Consider the following 12,842-nt stretch of genomic DNA (forward strand, 5'->3'; position numbering starts at 1 on the left):
AATCAATTTATGCTTGGTAAACTTTGCCAGTTTTACAGATTACAAAAGAGGTCTTTGTTTTAATTTGTGTTTTTCAATTTTAGGTTTGAACATCTCTGTTCTGTGTTTATTGGCCATTTTTTTGTTTTGTTTGTGTATGGTTTCCCTTTGCCTTTTTTCCTCTTGGATTATTTATATCTTATTTACTGTATGAGAAGCTCCTATAGACCAGGCACTCAGGCACTGTACTAGTTCCTAAGAATGTGGCAATGGACAGGATACACTGATTCCTACCTTCACAGACCTAGTGCCATTCTAGTTAAAAAAAAATGCTAAATTAATTGTAAATGTTAGAAGAGTTGACATTTTCCCCTTCCAAAAAGTAGAAGCCTTCAAAACTCCTGCTTTGTTTATGTTTTTTGGTTAACAGGAATTTTCAGTTCTTTCACAGTAAAATTTATCTTTTACTTTATGGCTTCTAGTTCTTATGTTATGCTTTAAGAAATCTTATCTTATCAAAATCTACCACATCAAGTAATTTGGTGTCAACATTTTTGGGAGATAATGTAACAGCATCAGCCTTTCACCTATTCCCCTTCTTGGAGTTTTTCTAGATATAACTAAATACAGGTGTATTTATATGGGGGCGCTAATTGTAGTATTCTTTATGGTAGTAAAAAACTGGAAACAACCAAAATGAGTATTTTTAATCAGTTGTAAATTATGGCATATCCAGGTGATGGTATACTGTGCAGCCATTAAAGAATAAATTAGATCTTTGTTTTGATATTGAAAGATGTCTGTGCAAAGCAAAAGAAGCAAGTTGCAAAACAGAATGCCATTTAAATATACACACAGGCACAGGATGAGTATATGTCTACACCTGTGCACGTGCATTTGTATACAGCACATCAAGATGAATATGTCAAATTGTTATAAATGGCTTTTTTCCTGGGAAGTTGGGAGGGCTACTTCCTGGTAGTTTAAGCAATTCTGAACACTTTGTTTTCCCAATCATAACGTATGTATGAGAAATTCTTCCCTAGAACATAGAAAGACAAATTTTTCAACTTACTATGAGGCTAGCAGAACTAGGATGCTTAAAACTGAGAAAGTTAGCATTTACCCACAAACAAGAATTATATAGATGTAACCCTTCCAAAGGAAACTCTGGTGGCGTAGTGGTGAAGAACTACGGCTGCTAACCAAAAGGTCGGCAGTTCGAATCCACCAGGCGCTCCTTGGAAACTCTATGGGGCAGTTCTACTCTGTCCTATAGGGTCGCTATGAGTCAGAATTGACGTGATGGCAATAGGTTTTTTTTTTTTTTTGGTTTAACCCTTCCAAATATAGCTGATAAACTGATATGGCGTATAGTAAAACTAGCATGACCTGAGGAAGTCACATTTCACAGAATTCACTTTTAGTGATCTATGATATAATTCATTATTTTAGCAGGCTAAAGGAGAAAAATGATGGAATCTCAGCAGGCGCTGAATAGCGTGTTAATAAAACTCGAGTTTCCTTTGTGTTTAAGTCTCTTAGAAAACTATGAATAAAGAAAACTTCCTTCACTTGGTAAAGAGTATCTGTCAGTAACCACCAGCAGTTCCAAGTTGAGACAGATGAATTAAGCACACAGACTCTATTCTTATTCCTACCAAATTCATAGAAATTATTTTTAAAAATATTAAAAACATATGTATCTCTGTACTAAAAAAAAAAAAAGTTTTGGTGAGTCAGAAACAGATGCTCCCACAAGGTAAAAAAAGTAGAGGAAAGCTCCGGAGGGGATCCCGAATGGCAGAGGGAAGATTACCCATTGCCGTCGAGTCGATTCCGATTCATAGCGACCCTGTTGGACACAGTAGAGCTGCCCCATATGGTTTCCAAGGAGCAGGTGGTAGATTCAAACTGCCGACCTTGTGGTTAGCAGTTGAACTCAACCACTGCACCACCAGGGCTCTGAGGGAAGATTAGTGCAGGAAAATGGGGTAGTTGAGGAATCTCAAGAAAGCATATCTACCTGCTTGTGTCGCATATCAGCAGTGAGGATATCTGCTATCAAACTGAAATCCTAAGAACAGGAAATTGGTGGGGAGAGACAGAACAGTCCCCCCTCAACTATTTGCAATGCGCAGCAAGAATGAGGAACATCCATTCCAGACAAACATCTGAGGAAAGCCAACACAATGAAAGAGACAAATTCAACAAGTCATCTAAACCCAAGTAATCAGGATTAATGCAGCAATCAGTATAGGACCATCAGCACAGTAGACGTTCCTTTAACTGACTTCTACAGCGTTAGCCAGTGTTGAGTTCTATGATGTGCTGAAGGCTGGCTCTTCTCTAATATAGCTACACGTTATGCTCCTTTTAGTTGATTTGTGTATTTATCAAGAGCCAATTGTACTTATGGGAAATTTACTTAGTTTCATTAAATATTATATAAACTGATGAAATAAGAATGTAAAAACAGACTTACTCCTTTGAAAACTAAGTCAAATGCTTTGTAATGACAGTAGTGAGTTGCTGCAAAAAAACCTGAAACACTAATACCAAATTATGCTTGTGCAAGAAAACTGTAAAAGATTTGAGGGAGAATATGAAGATCAAGGATTGTGCACTCAGATTACTTTGCAAGTGTTTTAAGTTCTTGCTTCACTTTAGAGACGAGCTAGAAGTTCTAACCTTCATCTGGCAATTATGTCAGGAGATAATGGAAGGGAAACTGTCCTGAAGAAGTAACAACAGGTATTTTCTAGAACTGAAGAAAGGTATGAATCTTCAAATTGGAAAGACTCAGTGCTTTAATCTTTTAATGAAGATTGAAACATACAATATACACAGAAACCCACACTTAAGTTTTGTGAAGTAAAATTGCAGCACATTAAGGATAAAGAGAAATAATTGGAATAATTAGTTCCTGTATTGGAAGGAAAAGGAATAGGTAGATTCCTGTGTCACAGTATATTCCAGATGGTTTAAAAATTTAACTAACTAGAAACAAATACAGACACAAAAATGTGTACATGAATATATTATGAATAGCAGCATTATTCATAATAGCCAAAAGGTGGAAACAACCTAAATGTCTGTCACCTGATGAATAAATGAAATATATATGCATACAATGGAATATTATTTGGCCATAAAAAGGAATGAAATACTGATATGTGCTACAATGTGGATAAACTTTGAAAATATTCTAATATGCTAAGTGAAAGAAGCCAGACACAAAAGGCCATATATTTTATGATTTTATTGATATGAGATGCCCAGAATAGGCAAATCCATAGAGACAGAAAGTAGATTAGTGGTTGCCAGGGGCTTGGGAGAGGCGGGTGACTGCTAACAGTGTTTCTTTCTGGGGTGAGGAAAATGTTCTGGAATTAGATGGTGGTGATGATTGCACAACTCTGAATATACTAAAAACCACTGAATTGTACACTTTGAGGGTAAATTTTGTGAATTATATCTCAATAAAGCTGTTATAAAAAATACAGGAAACCATGCTTATAGTCTTATATCTATAAGACATTTTTCAACATAGTCCAAAAGCAATAAAAATATACAAATTTGACTATGTCATTAAAATCTTACATATAGCAGAAGTCACAAATGAAAATTTTAGAAGTTTTAGATATGCGTGGCATTTGATCCAGAAATTCGACTTAACTAATGTGTCCTAGGGAAACAAGAGGACAAGGATGTAAGCAAAGATTTTAATTGTAACATGTTTAGAGAGCTAAAAATTAACTTCAGTGGTCGTCAATGAACTACCAGATCATTTTGAATTGACTTGGGAAAAAAATGTTCATGATATACTAAATGAAAAAAAAAAAAAAGCAACTTCTCAGGAAGAGTAAGTATAAAATGCCACTTATGTGTTTAAGAAATACATGATCATAATAAGGGCATGAAAGTTCAAAAGGACATTCCTTGAAGTTTTAGCCATTGAATTATGGGGAGACTGCTTTATTTTAAAATGTTCATTGTCATGTATTAGAAAAAAAAAAGCAACACGAACTTCTACTTAAAAAGGCTATTCTTGTTTCAAGTTTATAACTTTTTTTCTAGTTTACCTTTAGCTCTTTTGGAAAAAAGTAAAGGTGGATCCCTACTGCATTCTTCTTACTTATTCATGCTGTGAATATACACAGCAGAACATACACCAATTCAACAGTTTCCATGTGTACAATTTAGTGACATTGATTACGTTCTTTGAGTTGTGCAACCATTTTCACTTTCCTTCTCTTGAGTTGTTCTTCCCCTGTTAACTAAACTCACTACCTCCTAAGGTTCCTATCTAATCTTTTGAGTTGCTGTTGTAAATATGATCTCATATAGATAGATCTTAAAACAGCATAATGCTCAAGGCAGACCTTTTTTACTAGTTAAGCTAAACTATTGTTTGGTTTTAAGATTTCAGGGGACATTTTTTGTTTAAGGTTTAAAGATGATGTCAGGGCAATAGTTTCAGGGGTTCCATTCACCCTCCATGGCTCCAGGAATTTTGGAGCCCTTGAGAATTAGAAATTCTGTTCTGCATTTTCCCACTTTTGATCAGGATTCTTCTATGGAATCTTTGATCAAAATGTTCAGTAATGGTAGCCAGGTACCATCCAGTTCTTCTGGTCGCATGGCAAAGAGGCAGTTGTTCATGGAGGCAATTAGCCACCATTCCATATCTTCCTCCTATTCCTGACTGTCCTTCTGCAGGTGAATAGAAACCAGTTGTGCCTTGGATGGCAGCTTGCAAGCTTTTAAGACCCGAGGTACTATGCAAAGAAATAGGAGGTAGAACAGAAGCACTAAAAACATTATTAGGCTGATTAACTGGGTTGTCCCATGAAACCATGACCCTAAACCTCCAAACTAGAGAGCCAAATTCCATGAGGTGTTTGGTTATACATAAATAACCTCAGCAGCTGCTTTTTTTTTTTTTGGTCACTGTTGTAAATATATCTGTCACACAACTTTGCCAGTTCAACTTTTTACAGGTGTACAACTTATTGACAGCAGTTCAATAACCAGCTGTGCAGCCTTACCCTTAATGAGATTTTTCCATCTCCATTAACTTTTCCTCCCCTCTCCTGTCCTTGGTAACCACCAAGAAACTTTGAGCTCTGTACATTTGCTTTGTCTTTTTATGTAAGTGAGGTCATAGAATATTTGTCGTTTTGTGATAGGCTTGTTTTGCTCAGCGTAATGTCTTCAAGCTCCATCCATACTGTAGCATGTATCAAGACTTCACGTCTCCTACTGGCTGAGTAATATTCCCTTGTATGTATGTACCCCATTTTGTTTATCTGTTCATCTGTTGATGAACATTTAGGTTGTTTCCACCTTTTGGCTGTTGTAAATCGTGCTGCAGTGAACATTGGTGTACACGTCTCTTTTTGAGTCTCTGCTTTCAAGTCTTTTTGGTATATACTTAGGAGTGGAATTGCTGGGTCACATAGTGTCGCTGAGTCAGAATTGACTTGATGGCAACAAGTTTTGGGGTTTTTTTATGGTAGTTCTATTTTTAGTTTTTTGAGGAACCACGACATTGTTTTACACAATAGCTGTACCATTTTGCATTCCTACCAGCAAATGGATAAGGGTTCCAATTACCCCACATCCTCACCAACATTAGTTATTTTCCATTTTTTAAAAATCTTAACCATCCTAAAAAGTAAACCCAGTCAGTGGGAGAGAAATAGTATCTCATTGTGGTTTTCATTTGCATCCCTCTGATGGCTAACGATGCTGGGCATCTTTTCATGTGTTTTAGTGGCCATTTGAATGTCCTCCCTACCGCATTCTTTGCACCAAAATGAATTCCATCTGTGAATAAAAGATTTAGCCAGTAGTTCTAATAGTGTTTATTGAGTAATTCATATTTTCCCCCATGGGTATGGAATGCTGCCTCTCATTGGGCCTCTTCCTGGACTTTGGTTCCCCTCTTTCTATGCTAGCACTATTCTGGCTTAGTTCTTAATTGAACCAAAAAACCAAACCCAGTGCCGTCGAGTCGATTCCGACTCATAGCAACCCTATAGGACAGAGTAGAACTGCCCCATGGAGTTTTCAAGGAGCACCTGGTGGATTTCAACTGCTGACCTTTTGGTTAGCAGCTGTAGCACTTAACCACTACGCCACCAGGGTTTCCAGTTCTTAATTAATTAGTTAATTTTATAATTTGACAAGACTAGGCCTTTCTCTGTTTTGTCTCTCTTACCCCAGATTCACTGCTCCCTTTCAATCCTTTTCAAAAAATTTTAGGAATTTCTCAAATTATGAAATTTGATTTTGTTTTGTCAATTAAAAAAGTGTGGCTTTTGTTGGTATTGCTCACATTTATAAATTAATTTAGACAAAATTGCATTCATTACAATATTGAGTTTAGCTGTCTAAACACAAGGAATTAACTACTTATTGACTTAACGTACTTTAGTATAATTTTGCAGTATTTTTCACTTAGGTATATTTTTTTTTTATCACATATTCCTTAAGTTTATTCTTAGATATTTCATACCCTTCTTGTTGATGGGACCTTTCTGAGGTGTATGTTGTACAGTGAAGCCTGTGAGAGCTGGAACTCAATGGGACTGCCTTGTTTTTCTTGGTCTCGCAAGTTTTCCACTTTTGACAGGATTTTACCACTTTTCTGTCACTCTCTCTTAGTGGAAAATGTTTGAGTTTTCCTTCTCTGACAGGTCTTCACCTTACACAGGTTCTAGCTTTTGCAGATTTTGCTGTATTGTGTTAGAGGAAAACCAAGTGGTTATATTACTTAGTTGTATAACCCAGTGAACCCCCATTCCAAGTCTGGATGGATCATGGTCCAGGTCTATAGTCTCTAAGAAAAATTTTCCAACCCTGTTGGTTTAACAGAATGAGTAATTTAACTTCTGCAATAATATCTTGGGTTTTTTTGCATGTTACCTTTTATAGTTGCAGGATGCATATGATTTGAGTTCTAATGTTTGTTGCCAACATTTTTATCCTTTGTTTCTTGGGTCACATGGAAATTTTAGTACTTTCAGAGTGAAGCATTGTCTATTCCTTTTATATTTTTCTTTTTTTGGTTAATCAGTTTGGTGAAAGTAAGTGGGTAAAGGGTAATGGATATAACTGTCGTTTTAATGAAATCTCTTCCTGGGCTAAACAACAACAACAACAAAAACAGTTGCTGCCGAGCCTATTCCAGCTCATGATGCCTGCGTGTGTATCAGAGTAGAACTGTGCTCCACAGGGTTTTCAGTGACTGAGTTCTCAGAAGTAGATCACCAGACCTTTCTTCGAGGTACCTCTGGATGGACTTGAACCACCAACCTTTTGGTTGGCAGCTGAGTGCCTAACTGTTTGAACTACCCAGGGACTCCAATTCTTGGCCTAGTGGTTTGAAAAAGGAAAGTGAAGTGAAGAGCCAAGTTGTTTTTGTAGAGAAAAGATGTAATAGGTATTTCTTGCTTTGGAGGTGGTATAACATAATGGTTAACAGCTCAATCTCTGTAGTCACACGGCCTACAATCAGAATATTAGTTCTGCCATTTGCTAGCTAAGTGTTTTTGAGGAAGCTACTTAGCTCCCCTAAGCTTCTGTATCTCTATTTGTAAAACAGGAATAATACCTAACATATCAAAAACCCAAACCCATTGCCATCAAGTCAATCCTGACTCGTAGTGACCTTATAGAACAGAGTAGAACTGCCCTGTAGGCATGCATCACTGAGACATTGTCATCTAGGGTCCTCCTTAAAGATCCTGGTGGGGCCTTTCTGTTACATGAGGAATCCGTGTTTATCATCTACAAAGTGGAAAAAAAAATAACAGATAAGAGAAAAAAAATCACAACTTAAAATTCCCATAATATTACCAATTGAAATAACACTGTTAACAAGAACACGTTTGTCCCATGATACTGGTTTGGAATTGAGGTCGGTATCCCATTGATAAAGGAGTCTCAGTCAAAGTTGCTGGTCCTAAAGTTTAATCTTTTGTGTTATTGGGGCATTATTTTTGTATATCATTTGTTCCTTAAATGCAGTTTCTCAAATGTCTGGTTTCTTTATGTTCTTTTAAGCCTATTTTCCCATGTGGACACAAGTCTATGCTGAGATGACTGCAAGGTTTGCTATAGTAAACACTATAGGCAAATGTATGTTCTGTTGTTGTTAGGTGCCGTCAAGTTGGTTCCGTATCATAGCGACCCTGTGTACTACAGAACGAAACACTGCCCAGTCCTGTGCCATCCTTACGATTGTTATGCTTGAGCCCATTGTTGCAGCCACTGTATCAATCTGTCTTGTTGAGAGTCTTCCTCTTTTTCTCTGATCCTCTAATTTACCAAGCATGAGTCCTCCAGGAACTGATCCCTCCTGATAAGATGCCCAAAGTATGTAAGACATAGTCTCGCCATCCTTGCTTCTAAGGAACATTCTGGTTGTATTTCTTCCAAGGCAGATTTGTTTGTTCTTTTGGCAGTCCATGGCATATTCAGTATTTGCCAACACCATAATTCAAAGGTGTCAATTCCTCTTCAGTCTTCCTTTTTCATTGTCCAGCTTTGGCATGCATATGATGCGATTGAAAACACCATGGCTTGGGTCAAGCACACCTTAGTCTTCAAGGTGACGTCTTTGGTTTTAACACTTTAAAGAGGTCTTTTGCAGCCAGTTTGCCCAGTGCAACACGTCTCTTGATTTCTTGACTGCTGCTTCCATGGGTGTTGATTGTGGATCCAAGTAAAATGAAACCCTTGACAGCTTCAGTCTTTTCTCCGTTTATCATGATGTTGCTCATTGGCCCAGTTGTGAGGATTTTTGTTTTCTTTATGTTGAGGTGTAATGCATACTGAAGGCTGTAGTCTTTATCTTCATTAGCCCTCTTCACTTTCGGCAAGCAAGATTGTGTGATTCGCATAACACAGGTTGTTAATGAGTCTTCCTCCAATCCTGATGCCCTGTTCTTCTTCATATAGCTCAGCTTTTTGGGTTATTTGCTCAGCATACAGATGGAATAGGTACGGTGAGAGGATACAACCCCGATGCATGCCCTTCCTGACTTTAAACCATGTAGTATCCACTTGTTTTGTGCAAGCAACTGCCCCTTGGTCTATGTGCACGTTCCTCATGAGCATAATTAAGTGTTTTAGAATTCCCATTCTTCACCGTGTTGTCCATAATTTGTTAAGTCGAATGCCTCTGCATAGTCATTAAAACAATATCTTTCTGGTATTCCCTGCTTTCAGCCAGGATCCATCTGACATCAGCAATGATATCCCTGGTTCCACGTCCTCTTCTGAATCTGGCCTGAATTTCTGGCAGTTCCCTGTTGATACACTGTTGCAGATGCTTTTGAATGATCTTCAGCAAAATTTTACTTGCCTGTGGTATTAATGATATTGTTTGATAATTTCTGTATTCAGTTGAATCACCTTTCTTGGGAATAGGGATAAATATGAATCTCTTCCAGTCAGTTGGCCAGGTAGCTGTTTTCCAAATTTCCTGGCATAGACGAGTCAGCCCCTCCAGTGCTGCATCCGTTTGTTGAAACATCTCAATTGATATTCTGTCAATTCCTGGAGCCTTGTTTTTCATCAGTGCCTTCAGAGCAGCTTGGACGTCTTCCTTCAGTACCATTGGTTCCTGATCATATGCTTCCTCTTGAGATGATTGAACGTCTGTCAGTTCTTTTTGGTATAATGATTCTGTGTATTCTTTCCATCTTGATGCTTCCTGCATCACTTAATATTTTCCCAATGGAATGTTTCACTGTTGCAACTCAAGGCTTGAATTCTTTCTTCTGTTCTTTCAGCTTGAGAAATGCTGCGCATATTCTTCCCTTTTGGCTTTCTATCTCTAGCTCTTTGCACGTGTCATTGTGACACTTTACTCTGTCTTCTCGAGCTGCCCTTTGAAATCTTCTGTTCAATTCTTTTACTTCCTCATTTCTTCCTTTTGGTTTAGCTACTCGACATTCAAGAGCAAGTTTCAGAGTCTCTTCTGACATCCATTTTGGTCTTTTCTTTCTTTATTGTCTTTTTAATAAGCCCTTGGTTTCTTCATGGATGATGTCCTCGATATCATTCCACAACTCCTCTGGTCTTCGGTCATCAGTGTTCAAAGCATCAAATCTATTCTTGAGATGGTCTCTAAATTCAGGTAGGATATACTCAGGGTTGTACTTTGGCTTTCATCGACTTGTTCTAATTTTCTTTTCAACTTGAACGTGCATATGAGCAATGGGTGGTCTGTTCCACAGTTGGCCCCTGGCCTTGTTCTGACTGATGATACTGAGCTTTCCCATCGTCACTTTCCACAGATGTAGTTGATTAGATTCCTGTGTGTTCCACCTGGCGAGGTCCACGTGTATAGTTGCTGTTTATTTTGGTGATAAAAGATATTTGCAATGAAGAAGTCATTGGTCTTGCAAAATTCTATCATGCAATTTCTGGCATTGCTTCTGTCACCAACGCCATATTTTCCAACTACTGATCCTTCTTTGTTTCCAACTTTAGCATTCCAGTCGCCAGTAATTATGAATGTATCATGATTGCATGTTTAGTCAATTTCAGACTGCAGAAGCTGGTAAAATCTTCATTTCTTCATCCGTGACCTTAGTGGTTGGTGAATAAATTTGGATAATAGTCATATTAACTGGTCTTCTTGTAGGCATATGGATATTATCCCATCACTGACAGTGTCGTACTTCTGGTTAGATCTTGAAATGTTCTTTTTGACGATGAATGCAATGCCATTCCTCTTCAAGTTGTCATTCCTGGCATAGTAGACCATACGATTGTTCTATTCAGAATGGCCGATACCAGTCCATTTCAGCTCACTAATGCCTAGGATGTCGATGTTTATGTGTTCCATTTCATTTTTGAAATGGGCAGTTCTGCTCTGCCCTGTAGGGTCTCTAGGAGTCGGAATTGACTTGACGGCAACCGGCTTGGTTTTTTTGGTTAAGCTAGGGAAAAAACCAAACCTGTTGCTGTCAAGTCAATTCCAACTCCTAGCGACCGTATAGGACAGAATAGAACTACCACATAGGGTTTCCGAGGAGCACCTGGTGGATTCGAACTACGGAACTTTTGGTTAGCAGCCGAGCTCTTAACCACTATGCCACCAGGGTTTCCAGTCCTAACTTAGAAGCCCCAAATCTTTATCTCCTATCCTGATGAGCTAAGTTGGAACATGGTACTATCTTCCTGTCTTCTGTATGCTGAAATCCCTGACCAGACTAGGCATAAGCAAGCAACTCTTTCCTAAATCCTGACCTTCACTCTTAAGCCTTTCAAATTGGGTTTCTTTTTAGTGGGAGATTAACAGGAGGAAAACAGGTTTTTTATTCCTTTGTTCATACCTTTCCCCCGTACAAAACAAAATACTCCATCCCAGGACAGTCACTCTGTTGTCCTCCTGCCTGTCTACTTTGTATTGATGCATAGCATAGGAGAGGCTATTCTTGATGTTAGAAAGGAAGCTGGGTGAGATAAGTGTCTAGCAGGCCTCCTTTTTTTTGTTTTTATCAATAATGTTATGTTTTCCTTGAAAGTTTATACAGCAAATTAGGTTTCCATTTGAGTTTCTACACAAATCATTCAGTGACATTAAGTTACATTTTTTGCAATGTGTCGGCATTCTTTAATTGCATTCTGGTTGTTACGTTTCCAGTACTGTAGTTTCCCTGCCCCCTTATCTTCTCATTTAGTGTGATTGTTGACTGCAGTCCGTATTTTTCCCCTGTAGACTTAACTGTCTTTTCCCTTTCAGCAGCGGTGAATGTTGTTGTTGTTAGGTGCCATTTAGTCGGTTCCAATTCATAGCGACCCCACGCACAACAGAACGAAACATTGCCCGGTCCTGCCCCATCCTGACAATCGTTGTTATGCTTGAGCCCATTGTTGCAGCCACTGTGTCAGTCCACCTCGTTGAGGGTCTTCCTCTTTTCCGCTGACCCTGTGCTGTGCCAAGCATGATGTCCTTCTCCAGGGACTCATCTCTCCTGACAACATGTCCAAAGTATGTAAGATGCAGTCTCACCATCCTTGCTTCTAAGGTGCATGCATTCTGGTTCTACTTCTTCTGAGACAGATTTATTCATTCTTCTGGCAGTCCATGGTATATTCAATATTCTTCGTCAACACCACAATTCAGAGGCGTCAGTTCTTCTTCAGTCTTCCTTATTCATTGTCCAGCTTTCACGTGCATATGATGTGATTGAAAATACCATAGCTTGGGTCAGGTGCACCTTAGTCTTCAGAGTGACATCTTTGCTCTTCAACACTTTAAAGAGGTCCTTTGCGGCAGATTTACCCAGTGCAATGCGTCTTTTGATTTCTTGACTGCTGCTTCCATGGCTGTTGATTGTGGATGCAAGTAAAATGAAATCCTTGACAACTTCAGTCTTTTCTCCGTTTATCGTGATGTTGCTCATTGGTCCAGTTGTGAGGATTTTTGTTTTCTTTATGTTGAGGTGCAATCCATACTGAAGGCTGTGGTCTTTGGTCTTCATTAGTAAGTGCTTCAAGTCCTCTTCACTTTCAGCAAGCAAGGTTGTATCATCTGCATAACGCAGGTTGTTAATGAGTCTTCCTGTAATCCTGATGCCCCATTCTTCTTCATATAGTTCAGCTTCTCGGATTATTTGCACAGCATACAGATTGAATAGGTATGGTGAGAGAATACAACCCCGATGCACACCTTTCCTGACTTTAAACCAATCAGTATCCCCTTGTTCTGTCTGAACAGCTGCCTCTTGATCTATGTAAAGATTCCTCGTGAACACAACTAAGTGTTCTGGAATTCCCGTTCTTCGCAATGTTATCCATAATTTGTTACGATCCACACGGCTGAATGCCTTTACGTA

At 38.5% G+C, this 12,842-nt stretch overlaps 1 protein-coding gene across 15 annotated transcripts in view; it reads left to right on the forward strand.

Annotated features, from left to right (window-relative positions):
• The window catches only part of SENP5 (SUMO specific peptidase 5), a 93,603-nt gene that overhangs the window by 41,722 nt on the left and 39,039 nt on the right, over positions 1-12,842 (forward strand). The window lies entirely within an intron of this gene.

This window comes from Loxodonta africana, chromosome 1, assembly GCF_030014295.1.
Source record: "Loxodonta africana isolate mLoxAfr1 chromosome 1, mLoxAfr1.hap2, whole genome shotgun sequence".
NCBI lineage: Eukaryota > Metazoa > Chordata > Mammalia > Proboscidea > Elephantidae > Loxodonta > Loxodonta africana.